Below are 17,077 nucleotides of genomic sequence, written 5' to 3' on the forward strand. Positions count from 1 at the left end.
AATGAGTTAAATCAATTAACTCCTTTTTTTACTCAAATTGAATCAGTTAACTCCTTGTTTTACTCAAATAAAATCTATTAACTCCATTTAATTTGGAAATCTTCCTTTATGACTGAACTTCACCTTTAATCCTGACTGTTGATTGGAATCGATCTCAACTGTTGATGAATTACAGGAAAGACTATTTAAGTGACCCTTATCTCTTCGATTTGAAAGGTTGAATGAGAATTTGCATCGAATTGTTGCTGGAATTCATACTAGCATTTTCCCATATTCAAATACGCAAAGATGAAGTTTGACAAAAAGTTGACCAAATTTAACTATGGTTGACTTAAGTTGACTAGTTTTGAAAAGAATTTTGAAATAATTAAACAAAATTATTTAATTAAATGGAGTACATACTTCTAACTAATTAAACAAAGTTATTTAATTAAATGAGAAGCCATTCCCAATTAATTAAATGATGTTATTTAATTAAATAAGAAAAGTGTCTCTAATTAATTATAGATTATTTAATTAAATAGAAAAAGTAATTATGAGAGCATATCTCATTTTATTAAATTGAATATCTCAACAAAATCTCTCTTCAGTTGAAAACAGGAAATTTTCATTTCACTATTGATAGAAAATGAGTTAAATCAGTTGACTCCTTTTTCTACTCAAATTGAATCTGTTAACTCCGTATGATACTCAATTTAAATCTGTTAACTCCCTTTAATTTGGAAATCTCCCTTTATGACTTAACTTTACCTTTAATCCTGACTGTTGATTGAAATCGATCTCAACCGTTGATAAATTTCAGGAAAGTCTATTTGAGAGACCCTCATCTCTTCGATTTGAAAGGTTGAATGTGAATTTGCATCGAATTGTTGCTGGAATTCATACTCACATTTGCTCATATTCACATATGCAAAGATCAAGTTTGACCAAAAGTTGACCAAATTTAACCACGATAGACTTGAGATGACTAGTTTCAAAATTTTTTTAAAAATAATTAAATGAAATTATTTAATTAAATGGAGTTCTTACTTCTAATTAATTAAACAAAGTTATTTAATTAAATGAGAAAGCCATTCCTAATTAATTAAATGAAGTTATTTACTTAAATAAGAAAAGTGTGTCTAATTAATTAAAGATTATTTAATTAAATAGAAAAAGTAATTATGAGAGCATATCTCATTTTATTAAATTAAATATCTCAACAAAATCTCTCTTCAGTTTAAAAAGGGAAATTTCCTATTCACTATTGATCAAAAATGAGTTAAATCAGTTAACTACTTTTTTTACTCAAATTGAATCAGTTAACTTCTTATTTTAGTCAAATTAAATCTGTTAACTCCCTTTAATTTGAAAATCTTCCTTTATGACTGAACTTCACCTTTATTCCTGACCGTTGATTGAAATCGATCTCAACCGTTGATGAATTCAAAGAAAGCCTATTTAAGAGACCCTCGTCTTTTCTTTTTCAAATGTTGAATCAGAATTTGCATCGAATTGTTGCTAGAATTCATACTCACATTTGCTCATATTCACATACACAAACATCAAATTTGACCAAAAGTTGACCAGATTTAACCATGGTTGACTTGAGTTGACTAGTTTCGAAAAGAATTTTGAAATAATTAAACAAAATTATTTAATTAAATGGAGTACTTACTTCTAATTAATTAAACAAAGTTATTTAATTAAATGAGAAGCCATTCCTAATTAATTAAATGAAGTTATTTAATTAAATAAGAAAAGTGTCTCTAATTAATTAAAGATTATTTAATTAAATAGAAAAAATAATTATGAGAGCATATCTCATTTTATTAAATTAAATATCTCAACAAAATCTCTCTTCAGTTCAAAAAGGAAAATTTCCAGTTCATTATTGATCAAAAATGAGTTAAATCAGTTAACTCCTTTTTCTACTCAAATTGAATCAGTTAACTCGTTATTTTACTCAAATTAAATCTCTTAACTCCCTTTAAGTTGGAAATCTCCCTTTATGACTGAACTTCACTTTTAATCTTGACCGTTGATTGAAATTGATCTCAACCATTGATGAATTCCAGGAAAGTCTATTTAAGAGATCCTCATCTCTTCGTTTTGAAAGGTTGAATGAGAATATGCATCGAATTGGCGTTGGAATTCATACTCACATTTTCTCATATTCACATATGCAAAGATCAAGTTTGACCAAAAGTTGACCAAATTTAACCATGGTTGACTTGTAGTGCCTACCCTCATTCACATCTTTTTTGGACATTGATGCTATTATTATCAGACTGTGATAGACTAGTTTTATGTTGATGGTTTAGTGGTATTGTTTTGACAGTATCAGATATTATGATATGGATTCAGTGGTTATATGATGAGATCATTTAGATTTTAGATTTCATGCATACATATTGATCATTATACTTATTTCATTTATTATTGATGATTAGATGGATGGTTATTATCTTATGTGTTTTATTATGGATACTTACCCCATACTTGCATGTGTATGGTGTGCGTATTTTCTTATTGTATGGTGTTTTTGATGTTGTTAAGGAAGGGAGTCATAGTCACCTGCTTTTTCGGGATCTACACAATGCACCACTTCCTATCATTGTCTGTTTAGCGTAGCATTATATATATTGTATGTACATGCATGGTTTTTCTGCAGGTTGCAGGTACTATGTATTGACTTCTTTGAATTGCTAGGATGAGAGTACCCTATTATACTATCTCAATGATAAGAGAAGGGAGATAAATTCTCAAGTTCGAATCCCAAACCCTTAAACCATTTGTTCGGCATATCATCCAGAGACTGATGGTCAAATAGAGAGGGTGAATCAGGTTTTGGAGGATATGTTACGGATGTATGTGATGGATAGGCAGACACATTGGGAGGATTATCTCTACCTAGTGGAGTTTGCATACAACAACAGATATCATAGTTCTATTGGTATGGCACCATTTCAGGCATTATATGGTCATTTTTTTGTACACCATTAAGTTGGGACAGTCTTGAGGATCGCATCCTATTGGGTCTTGAGATGCTTCGTGATATGGAGCAATAGGTAGTGTGTATCTGTGAGCACTTGACTATGGCACAAGATAGGCAGAACAAGTATGCCGATGCTCATAGGACTGATAAGCAGTTTTCTGTGGGTGATAAGGTTTTCTTGAGAGTGCGACCGCAAAAGAGACCGATCCGATATGGAAAGGGTTCTAAGCTAGCACCTTGCTTTGTGGGACCATTCAAGATTCTAGAGAGGATTGGCCCAGTTGCTTACCGTCTTGCTCTACCGCCCAGCCTAGCTCGCATTCATGATGCTTTCCATGTTTCAGTGCTTAGGCAATATATTCCTGATATTTTGCATTTTCTTGATTGAAATGTGTTGCAAGTAGAGGACAGGCAGCTGGCTTTGGAGCCGGTTCGTATTCTGGAGTAGCGGGGGTTGACCCTCAGGGGTCGAACCATCGAGCAGGTAAGGGTCTAATTGGACCCTACTGATGATTCTTCAGCTACTTGGGAGGATGCAGCCAGATTGAGGGAGTTATCTATCAAAAAAATACATGGGTTAGGAAAAATGTGAAATTTCTCCACTTAATATAATTGCGAGCTCTGGGTATTTTGGAACAACTAGAACTTTGAACTATCAAGTGTATCTATTCAATTTGAAAACTAGGTGAGCTGAAATAGAACTTGAACTATTACTTGTATATTTTTCATACTTCAACACATAGTTTTCAAAATTGGAAATTTTACTTAAACCTAAACATAGAACTAAACATAGTCTATGGGAACATGTGATTTTAGTAGTACTTTGTACTATTGTGGGATGGTATCTGGGACTAGGTCTTCTGTTAGAGGCCATGGTAGAGGCTGTGGTTGTGGCAGAGCTGTCAGTGCCTATGAGTCTGCCCATGAGAGATTGGCTCATGTAGAGAGTAGGGAAGAGCACTCTAGTAGGCAGCAGGAAGAGAGCCATAGAGAGGACCAAGCTAAGTCTGAAGAGGTTGGTTTGAGACAGATGATGCAGACTATTCTAAAATGTCTACCTTCTGTTCAAGAACAACCTAAAGTGCATCAGATAGAATAAGAGCATAGACCCAGGTCTAGGAGTCCTCAGAAGGATCGTTAGAGGTCCATTGTGCCCACTTAGATGAAGGATCTTTCAAGATCCAAGATCAAGCCTTTCAATGGGCAAGGTTCTGGTTATGTGGCCAAGCAGTGGCTTATTTCTCTCGATAGGATTTTTGCCATGTAGGAGTTTGACAGCAATGTTAAGGCAAGGTTTGGGATCACTAATTTAGAGAATTTTGGGGCCACTGGGTGGACAATTGAGGAGAAGAAGTTGGGAATTGATATGAGCAGTGTTACATGGGAATTATTTTTGGAGAGTTTTTGTGAATGATTACTACCAGAGGAATGGAAACAACAAAGGGCTGATGAATTTCATAATCTTAGATAGTACACTTTGTCAGTGATCGAGTATGAGTGTAAGTTTTATGAGCTTATGCCTTTTTCAGGGTTCAGTGAAAATTCAGATCTATTGACACAACATTTTATTATGGGTTTGAATAACCGTATTATTGGGGGAGTTAAGGTATTTGAGCCAAAAGCCCTCAACGATGCGGTGCATCGAGCAATCCTTGTTGAGAAAAGTGTCAACCTTGGTCAAGGTGGTTTTGTAGGAGCACCAACGGCATCAGGATCTAAAAGCAACTACAATTTAGGTGGTAACAAGAAGTTTTCTTTCTCTAAGGGGAAACATTATCAGCAGCAGTCTCAATAGACACGGTAGCTGAAGGGCTCAAATTCTCAATCTCAAGGCGGTGGAAAATGTTCTAACACCAAGAACAACCGCAATCCTCAATGCAATAGATAGAATTAGACCAATCAGCCAGCTCAGAGTAGCTAGTCTTTTGTTAGCAGGAACAATCGTCAGCAATCTAATGTACCACCTATGGGAAGAGGTTCCGGCAGAAATACAAAATGTTTTTCATGTGGTTAGATTGGACATTATGCAGCTCAGTGTCCTCAATGAGCACCCTAGTTTTTAGGACCTAGGCCTATAGTTTTAGAGCCTATAGTTGGTGATGCAGGTAGAGCTCATAGAGTTTTTGTAGTAGTTGATCAGCGTCAGGCAGATCATCAAGGAACAATAGTTGAAACCATAGGTGCTATTAGAGGTATATCTCTTTCAATATTGTTTGATTTAGGAGCTATAGATTCATTTATCTCACCATCTATAGTTTCTAAGTGTAAGCTGGATGCGGTGAAGCAAGATCGTGGTTGGCAAGTGGAACTAGCCTCAGGCATTAAAGTTTCCACAGATTTCGTAGTTCATAAGTGTGGGCTTAGTTCAGGAAGCTTCGATATGGCAATGGATCTTCGAGTCATACCCCTTGGTTCCTATGATGTGGTTCTAGGCATGGACTAGCTTGGATCTCATAGAGCCAGTATAGATTGTAGGAAGAAGATTATTATGTGCCAAGATGACCAAGGGAATGATGTGAAGATAGTTGGGATACCGATGCCTATATCTTTGTGGATGATTTCTGCTATGCAAATGAAGCAAAGTTTCTGTAAGGGATGTCAGATATTTGTTGTTATGGTAAATGATCTTGATGAGGAAGATCCTATGAGGAAGACTTTGGATCACCCGATTTTGTAGGAGTACACGGATGTTTTTCGAAGTGAGATTCCAGGCATGCCTCCTAAGAGGGACACTAATTTTAGTATTGATCTGATTCTTGGATTGGAGCCTATCTCTGAAGCTCCTTATGGCATGACTACACAGGAATTGGGTGAGCTACGTCTTCAGCTAGAGGAACTTCTGACCAAAGGGAGCATTCGACCTAGTCTATCACCATGGGGAGCTCCAATGCTCTTTGTGAAGAAGAAAGACAGTTCTTTGTGCCTTTGTATTGACTACAGACAGTTGAATAAGGTGACTATTAAGAACAGGTATCCTTTATCTAGGATTGATGACTTATTCGATCAGATCAAGGGAGCTACGGTATTCTCCAAGATTGATCTTAAGTCAGGATACCACAAGCTTCACATTAAGGAAGCAAATATTCACAAGACCACTTTTCGAACTCGTTATGGGCATTATGAATTCACAGTGGTAACTTTTGGATTGACTAATGCTCCATCGATTTTCATGAGTTTGATGAATGGTGTTTTTCGATCATATCTTGACAGGTTTGTACTTGTGTTTTTTGATGACATATTGATATATTCTAAGACTCAGAAGGAGCATGAGGAACACCTACGGTTGGTGTTGCAGTGTTTAAGGGACAATCAGCTTTATGCTAATGCAGCTAAGTGCAAATTCTTCAAATCGGAGATTCAGTATTTAGGGCATGTTATTTCAGGTGATGGTATTTTAATGGATCCTGCAAAGATTCAAGTGATAATAGATTGGCCTACACCAACTAATGTGTCAGGGATTCGTAGTTTCATGGGTTTAGCCAGTTATTATTGCAGATTTGTCCAAAACTTCTCTAGGATAGCACATCCTATCACTTCTCTTCATAGGAAAGGAAATAAGTTCGTATGGACAGAGAAATGTGAGGAAGCTTTCTAGAAGCTCAAGGAGCTTTTGACCAGTGCACCGATTCTAGCTGTACCTGATCCAGAGGGTGATTTCATGGTATGTATAGATGCTTCTCTTGAAGGGATTGGGGCAGTGTTGATGCAGAATGGATGGGTGATTGCATATGAGTCACGCAAGCTCAAGGATCATGAGTTAAATTATCCTATGCATGATCTTGAGTTAGCAGCAGTAGTTCATGCTTTGACAAGGTGGAGACATTTCTTGTTGGGGCATAGATTTGATCTATACAGCGATAAGGTTTTCTTGAGACTGTGATCGCGAAAGAGACTGATCCGATATAGAAAGGGTTCTAAGCTAGCACCTTGCTTTGTGGGACCATTCGAGATTCTAGAGAGGATTGGCGCAATTTCTTGCCATCTTGCTCTACCGCCCAGCCTAGCTCGCATTCATGATGTTTTCCATGTTTTATTGCTTAGGCAGTATATTCATGATATTGTGCATGTTCTTGATTGGAATGTGTTGCAAGTAGAGGATGAGCAGCGGGCTTTGGAGCCGGTTCATATTCTAGAGCAGTGGGGGTTGACCCTCAAGGGTCGAACCATCAAGCAAGTAAGGGTCCAATGGGACCCAACTGATGATTCTTCAGCTACTTGGGAGGATGCAGCCAGATTGAGGGAGTTATATCCCTATTTGTTTGTAGGCTTCCAGGAGTAAGCCTAACCCAAGGGGGGGGTGGATGTAGTGCCTACCCTCATTGACATCTTTTCTGGACATTGATGCTATTATTATCAGACTGTGATAGACTAGTTTTATGTTGATGGTTTAGTGGTATTGTTTTGACACTATCAAATATTATGATATAGATTCAGTGGTTATATGATGAGATCATTTAGATTTTACATTCCATGCATACATGATGATCATTATACTATTTTCAGTTATTATTGATGATTAGATGGATGGTTATTATCTTATGTGTTTTATTATGGATACTTACCCCATACTTGCATGTGTATGGTGTGCATGTTTTCTTATTGTATGGTGTTTCTGATGTGGTTAAGGAAGGGAGTTGTAGTCACCTCCTTAGTCAGGATCTACATGATGCACCACTTCCTGCCATTGTCTGTTTAGCTTAGCATTATATATATTGTATGTACATGCATGGTTTTTCTGTAGGTTGTAGATACCAGGTATCAACTTCCCTGAATTGCCAAGATGAACGTACCCTATTATACTATCTCAATGATAAGAGAAGGGAGATAAATTCTCAAGTCCAAATCCCAAACCCTTAAACCATTTGTCCTAGTAAGTTAGAACAAGTATCAGATTTGAGTACCCACCGAATGTGTCGGATGACATATTTCATGATTTTTAACCCTTTAGATTAATTTTGTATAATTTGTTCTATGATGGGTTTTCATATTTTATCTTGGAGGTCCATGGTGAATTTTCTACTAATTAAGTCTTAATAAAATTTATTTAATTAATAAATTAATTATTTGAGAAAATTAATATAAAATATCATGTTATTTGATATTTTGAGTATAACTAATTAAATGTGAATTATTAAGGAAAATGAATTAAATAAAAGAAAATTAGAAATTAGAAATTAATAATAATAATAAAATAATAATAAAGTAATAAATAAATAATAATAATAAAAGTTATAAAAATTAAAAATGAAAGTTTAAAAAATTTAAATAGAAATTATATAAAAAGATGATTGGAGTTATAAGCTTGCATGTGAGTTAACGCACTTCTCTATTTCTCATGTGTTAACAACACGGGGGTTAGTGCATTAATTAAGCACATGGTGTCTACAACCCTATGGCTCATCTTGAAGGTTGGAAAAGACCCATGCTTAGTTGGTGACACCTTCCAGCTATTTCTAGAAACATTTTAGAGATTTCCTGAGAGCTCTTTATATTCAGGCATCCTTAGAAGCTTAGACATAGCGTTTGGAGTGCAATTGGAGCATTGGAGGATTCAAGAATTCTGAAGAAAGGAGCTTGCTCTGTGGTTTTTCTGAGGAAGAGCGAATTAGCATCAGAATCCATGTAGATTCTTGTGATTTTACTTATGCTATTTCCGCATCTTGCATTCCTTGTCTTCTTCCTGTCTTCCATATGTCTTCTGAGGAATTTCATATTTTTATTGTATGCATTCTCAATATGGGCAATTGAATTTATGTGGAAATCTTTATATGCATAGATCTGAAAGAAAATGGGGCTAGGGTTTAAATTCATAGCCAAACCTATTAGATTATTTATTGGATAAATTTGAAGATCAAAGATTTAAAGAAAAATTTTGAAAATTAGAATTTCTAAGTAAACTGTGTATATTCTTGAATCTGCATACACATATATGTATATATCATTATATATATATATATGTATGTATGTATGTATGTATGTATGTATGTATGTATGTATGTATGTGCTGTGATGGTGATAAACTCTGCATGTACACACACACACACACATATATATACATACATATGTATATATATACATATATAGTAATCGAATGTCAAATCATGATAGAGTTTCATGTTAATAGTATTTCATATCGCACGGGAACATTTTAATAAAAAAATGTTACTGAAAATTGCGTTTAAAAAACTATATATATATACATATATGTATGTATATATACATATATATGTATATGTATATACATATATGTATATATATATGTATATATATATGTGTATATATGTATGTATATATATATGTATATATGTATATATACATATATACATATATACATATATATAAATATGTATATATACATATATATACATATATATATGTATATATGTATATATATATATGATGTTGGGCGGGTATTATATACCCGACCCACCGCAAGCTTGCGAAATCGCAGGGTACCTGCGATCCGTAGTGTACCTGTAGTGCGGATGTATTGGGCCACACGATTTTAAAATTGCATTGCGATTTGAGTTTGGTTTTAAATTATATAAAGTTTTACTTATGAGATTTGGATATGAATCTCTATTTTGTTGCAATATCATTAATTATTAAATGTTATTATATATAAATATATATATAAATATATATATATATATATAAATATATATATATATGTGTGTGTGTGTGTGTGTGTGTGTGTGTGTGTGTGTGTGTATGTATATAAGTATATATGTATATATAATTAATTATAAATGAATATTATAAAGTTCTAAATTAATGGATCACTCTTTTAATGATTTAAAATATTGATATTGACCTTGTCAATTATGAAGAGATATTAATAATTAATTTAATTAAACTCAATTTAATTAAGATTAGTTATTAGAATATATAATCGAAGTTTTGATTCATTGAGAGTGTCAATTTTCAAACAATGTTATATAAAAAAAATATTATTAGATCAATTAGAAAATTAAGTCGAATAGTTTTGGGGAGAAACTTTTATCTATCAAACAAATACATGGGTTAGGAAAAACGTGAAATTTCTCCACTTAATATAATTTGGAAAAACGTAAACTGAGACTTTTAAATTCAAATTTGAAAACTTAACAAAACCAAAACATGTGTTTACATTGTGTATTCTTTATGCTATTGTTTTGAGTTTTGGGTTGACTAGTGTTGACTAGTATAGGACGTCTACCAGAGGCTTGGGGGTTATGTGATTGTGATGTCATGATGATGTTTTAATCTCGATCTTTATAAACCCAACCATGGTTTGTGATGGAATGCTCCATGTATTGGATGTGATTACTGATTGTTATAGTTGAGATTATTGTGTATGAGACTCTTGACCTAACCATTATTTTGGTCATCGATTAGTTATCCTTGATTATTTTCTAGTCGCCATGATGGAATGAGATGTGGATTTATTCTTGATGATGTCATGTTGTGACATGTTTGACTCAACCATTTTTGGAGTCTTTGATCAGTATGATTGAGATATATATTTTGGTTATTGAGAACCATTGGATATTTGATTATCAGTGATACTTCAGTTGCCAATAGAGAGTTGTTGTGTTCATAATTTTCTATGGATATTTGCTCATGGAGATTTGATGCTTTTATGCATATTTGATGATTTTATTATGAATTATCTTTTGTGATTTTGAGATTTATGAGTCCATGAGCATTAGGGTAGGATATCTGCATGTAGTGACGGGAAGTGGCTCGCAATGGGGGTTGGGGCCCTAAGAGGCTGCTAGGGTAACTCATTGTAAGTTGGATTAATAAGTGATAACATTCACACATAATACTAACTGAATGAACCTAAAAAGATAAGTGTTTGTTCTCGCCCATGCCTTGAGCGCTTGTACAGGCTAGGATGGGAGTAGTGAGACACATGGTTGCAACCTTTCATTCCGCAGTATGCCTTGTCAGTATGAGAGGATACTAGTGGCCACATCAAATCAGTATGGACTCATGGAGTTTAGCTAACTGCCAGGGTAACTTGTACGTGATAATTGCGATGACACTTTTTCGTTTGCATAGTAGGTTCCGACATGTCATTGTGTGCCTCTAGAGATTAGATGTCAGATTTTGTGTTAGGAACCTTTGAGTTAGTATACTTTTAGGATTCTTGGAATTATAGTTATATGTGCTATGTGATTTTGATAGCTTGTTTGGGACTTGAGATTATCTTCTTAGCATGGTCCGACTGGACCACTTAGGTACCACGCGGTCGACTGGTAGTGTATTTTCCACTCTTATCATTTTGAGATTCATTGAGACATTGTGGCTGATGCGTCCTTCATGATGATGGATGTGTATCCTTTTTCATTGATGACTAGCATATGTTAGATGATGTTAGATTACTTCTACATATGATGTTGTATTTATTAGGAGTGACGTTCTTACTATGTAATACCAATGATCTCTTCGGTGATTTGGAATGTTACGCACAGAGGGATGGCTAGGATCCACGATGGTCTAATGATGCTATTAATGGTTAGGAGGAACCGTGCACTTAGTATATTATGTTTGATCTTTATGATGGATGTATATGTCTTCTATGATGATGTATCATGTGTATCATGTGATTATCTCTACTTTGATGTATTATGGCCTAGAATAGGATGATGTACCTTATTCTATATGTGTATATCTTTGAGCTTATCATACCCTGTGACATATACAGTGGATGATTGTGCATTCTGGAATGTAATTCAGAAAGGACATTTTTATATTGGAGGTATCATTATTATTTCATGTGGATGTTGTACTAGATGGATTCATGTATGTAATTCAATGTTAAGGGATCTTAAAGAATGTAATCTATTGAGTATGTTATGTTTAATTTTAGATGGACAATGCTATTGCTTCCGTTATTGTGCATAAGTTATATATGATGTTTACTTGCATTAAAAAAAAACAAAAATGCTACTAAACTTAGTGAAATTCTAGGTTAATTCTTTGGATACCTTGGCGGGGCATATAAAAAAAGTATTATGAGAGCATATCTCATTTTATTAAATTAAATATCTCGACAAAATCTCTCTTCAATTCAAAAAGGGAAATTTCTAGTTCACTATTGATCAAAAATGAGTTAAATTAGTTAACTCCTTTTTCTACTCAAATTGAATCAGTTAACTCTTTAGTTTACTCAAATTAAATCTGTTAACTCCCTTTAATTTGGAAATCTCCCTTTATGACTGAACTTCACCTTTAATTCTGACCATTGATTGAACTCGATATCAACCGTTGATGAATTCCAAGAAAGTCTATTTAAGAGCCCCTCATCTCTTCATTTTCAAAGGTTGAATGAGAATTTGCATCGAATTGTTGCTGGAATTCATACTCACATTTGCTCATATTCACATACACAAAGATCAAATTTGACCAAAAGTTGACATGATTTAACGACGGATGACTTGAGTTGACTAGTTTCAAAAATAATTTAAAAATAATTAAACGAAATTATTTAATTATATGGAGTACGTAATTCTAATTAATTAAACAAAGTTATTTAATTAAATGAGAAGCCATTCCTAATTAATTAAATACAGTTATTTAATTAAATAAGAAAAGTGTCTCTAATTAACTAAAGATTATTTAATTAAATAGAAAAAGTAATTATGAGAGCATATCTCATTTTAATAAATTAAATATCTTAACAAAATCTCTCTTCGGTTCAAAAAGGGAAATTTCTAGTTCACTATTGATCAAAAATGAGTTAAATCACTTAACTCCTTTTTCTACTCAAATTAAATCCGTTAACTCTCTTTAATTTGGAAATCTCCCTTTATAATTGAACTTCACCTTTAATCTTGACCGTTGATTGAAATCGATCTCAATCGTTGATGAATTCTACGAAAGTCTATTTAAGAGACCCTCATCTCTTCATTTTGAAAGGTTGAATGAGAATTTGCATCGAATTGTTGCTAGAATTCATACTCACATTTTCTCATATTCACATACGCAAAGATCAAATTTGACCAAAAGTTGACAAGATTTAACCACGGTTGACTTCAATTGACTAGTTTCGAAAATAATTTTAAAATAATTAAATGAAATTATTTAATTATATGGAGTATTTACTTCTAATTAATTAAACAAAGTTATTTAATTAAATGAGAAGCCATTCCTAATTAATTAAATACAGTTATTTAATTAAATAAGAAAAGTATCTCTAATTTATTAAAGATTATTTAATTAAATAGAAAAAGTAATTATGAGAGCATATCCCATTTTATTAAATTGAATATCTCAACAAAATATCTCTTCAGTTCAAAAAGGGAAATTTTCAGTTCACTATTGATCAAAAATGAGTTAAATGAGTTAACTCCTTTTTCTACTCAAATTGAATCAGTTAACTCCTTATTTTACTCAAATTAAATCTATTAACGCCCTTTAAATTGGAAATCTCCCTTTAAGACTGAACTTAACCTTTAATCCTGACCGTTGATTGAAATCGATCTCAACCATTGATGAATGTTAGGAATGTCTATTTAAGAGAACCTCATCTCTTCATTTTGAAAGGTTGAATGAGAATTTGCATCGAATAGTTGCTGGAATTCATACTCACATTTGCTCATATTCACATACGCAAAGATCAAGTTTGACATAAAGTTGACCAGATTTAACCATGGTTGACTTGAGTTGACTAGTTTTGAAAAGAATTTTCAAATAATTAAATGAAATTATTTAATTAAATGGAGTACTTACTTCTAATTAATTAAACAAAGTTATTTAATTAAATGAGAAGCCATTCTTAATTAATTAAATGAAGATATTTAAATAAATAAGAAAAGTGTATCTAATTAATTAAAGATTATTTAATTAAATAGAAAAAGTAATTATGAGAGCATATCTCATTTTATTAAATTAAATATCTTGACAAAATCTCTCTTCAGTTCAAAAAGGGAAATTTCCAGTTCACTATTGATCAAAAATGAGTTAAATCAGTTAACACCTTTTTCTAATAAAATTGAATCAGTTAACTCTTTATTTTACTCAAATTCAATCTCTTAACTCACTTTAATTTGGAAATCTCCCTTTATGACTGAACTTCAACTTTAATCTGGACCGTTGATTGAAATCGATCTCAACCGTTCATGAATTCTAGGAAAGTCTATTTAAGAAACCCTCATCTCTTCATTTTGAAAGGTTGAGTTAGAATTTGCATCGAATTGTTACTAGAGTTCATAGTCACATTTGCTCATATTTACATACGCAAAGATCAAGTTTGACCAAAAATTGATAAGATATAACCACAGTTGACTTGAGTTGACTAGTTTCAAAAAGAATTTTGAAATAATTAAACGAAATTATTTAATTAAATGGAGTACTTACTTCTAATTAATTAAACAAAGTTATTTAATTAAATGAGAAGCCATTCTTAATTAATTAAATGAAGATATTTAAATAAATAAGAAAAGTGTATCTAATTAATTAAAGATTATTTAATTAAATAGAAAAAGTAATTATGAGAGCATATCTCATTTTATTAAATTAAATATCTTGACAAAATCTCTCTTCAGTTCAAAAAGGGAAATTTCCAGTTCACTATTGATCAAAAATGAGTTAAATCAGTTAACACCTTTTTCTAATAAAATTGAATCAGTTAACTCTTTATTTTACTCAAATTCAATCTCTTAACTCACTTTAATTTGGAAATCTCCCTTTATGACTGAACTTCAACTTTAATCTGGACCGTTGATTGAAATCGATCTCAACCGTTGATGAATTCTAGGAAAGTCTATTTAAGAAACCCTAATCTCTTCATTTTGAAAGGTTGAGATAGAATTTGCATCGAATTGTTGCTAGAGTTCATAGTCACATTTGCTCATATTCACATACGCAAAGATCAAGTTTGACCTAAAATTGATAAGATATAACCACGGTTGACTTGAGTTGACTAGTTTCAAAAAGAATTTTGAAATAATTAAACAAAGTTATTTAATTATATGGAGTATTTACTTCTAATTAATTAAACAAAGTTATTTAATTAAATGAGAAGCCATTCCTAATTAATTAAATATAATTATTTAATTAAATAAGAAAAGTGCCTCTAATTAATTAAAGATTATTTAATTAAATAGAAAAAGTAATTATGAGAGCATATCTCATTTTATTAAATTAAATATCTCAACAAAATCTCTCTTCAGTTTAAAAAGGGAAATTTCCAGTTCACTATTGATAAAAAATGAGTTAAGTCAGTTAACTCCTTCTTCTACTCAAATTGAATCAGTTAACTCCTTATTTTACTCAAATTAAATCTGTTAACTCCCTTTAATTTTGAAATCTCCCTTTATGACTAAACTTCACCTTTAAATCCTGACCGTTGATTGAAATTGATCTCAACCGTTGATGAATTCAAGGAAAGTCTATTTAAGAGACTATCATCTCTTCGTTTTCAAAGGTTGAATGAGAATTTGCATCGAATTGTTGCTGGAATTCATACCCACATATGCTCATATTCACATACGCAAAGATCAACTTTGACCAAAAGTTGACCAGATTTAAACACGGCTGACTTGAGTTGACTACTTTCGAAAAGAATTTTGAAATAATTAAAAGAAATTATTTAATTAAATGGAGTACTTACCTCCAATTAATTAAACAAAGTTATTTAATTAAATGAGAACCCATTCTTAATTAATTAAATGAAGATATTTAAATAAATAAGAAAAGTTTATCTAATTAATTAAAGATTATTTAATTAAATAGAAAAAGTAATTATGAGAGCATATCTCATTTTATTAAATTAAATATCTCGACAAAATCTCTCTTCAGTTCAAAAAGGGAAATTTCCAGTTCACTGTTGATCAAAAATGAGTTAAATCAGTTGACTCCTTTTTCTACTCAAATTGAATCAGTTAACTCCTTATTTTACTTAAATTCAATCTGTTAACTCTCTTAAATTTGGAAATGTCCCTTTATGACTAAACTTCACCTTTAATCCTGACCGTTGATTGAAATCGATCTCAACCGTTGATGAATTCTAGGAAAGTCTATTTAAGAGACCCTCATGTCTTCATTTTGAAAGGTTGAATGACAATTTGCATTGAATTGTTGCTGGAATTCATACTCACATTTTCTCATATTCACATACGCAAAGATCAAGTTTGACCAAAAGTTGACTAGATTTAACCACGGTTGACTTGAGTTGACTAGTTTTGAAAAGAATTTTGAAATAATTAAAAGAAATTATTTAATTAAATGGAGTACTTACTTCTAATTAATTAAACAAAGTTATTTAATTAAATGAGAAGCCATTCCTAATTAATTAAATGAAGTTGTTTAATAAAATAAGAAAAGTGTCTCTAATTAATTAAAGATTATTTAATTAAATAGAAAATTTAATTTTAGAGCATATCTCATTTTATTAAATTAAATATCTCAACAAAATCTCTCTTCAGCTCAAAAAGGGAAATTTCCAGTTCACTATTGATTAAAAATGAATTAAATTAGTTAACTCTTTTTTCTACTCAAATTGAATCAATTAATTCCTTATTTTACTGAAATTAAATCTGTTAACTCCCTTTAATTTGGAAATCTCCCTTTATGACTAAACTTCACTTTTAATCCTGACCGTTGATTGAAATTGATCTCAACCGGTGATGAATTCTAGGAAAGTCTATTCAAGAGACCCTCATCTCTTCATTTTGAAAGGTTGAATGAGAATTTGCATTGAATTGTTACTGGAATTCATACTCACATTTGCTCATATTCACATACGCAAAGATCAAATTTGACCAAAAGTTGACCATTTTGAACCACGTTTGACTTGAGTTGACTAGTTTCGAAAAGAATTTTTAAATAATTAAACGAAATTATTTAATTAAATAGAGTATTTACTTGTAATTAATTAAACAAAGTTATTTAATTAAATGAGAAGCCATTCCAAATTAATTAAATGAAGTTATTTAATTAAATAAGAAAAGTGTCTCTAATTAATTAAAGATTATTCAATTAAATAGAAAAAGTAATTATAAGATCATATCTCATTTTATTAAATTAAATATCTCAACAAAATCTCTCTTCAGTTCAAAAAGAGAAATTTCCAGTTCACTATTGATCAAAAATGAGTTAAATGAGTTAACT

This window comes from Cupressus sempervirens, chromosome 5 (genome assembly GCF_028749045.1).
Source record: "Cupressus sempervirens isolate cs-2001-9-10 chromosome 5, ASM2874904v1, whole genome shotgun sequence".
Classification (NCBI taxonomy): Eukaryota; Viridiplantae; Streptophyta; class Pinopsida; order Cupressales; family Cupressaceae; genus Cupressus; species Cupressus sempervirens.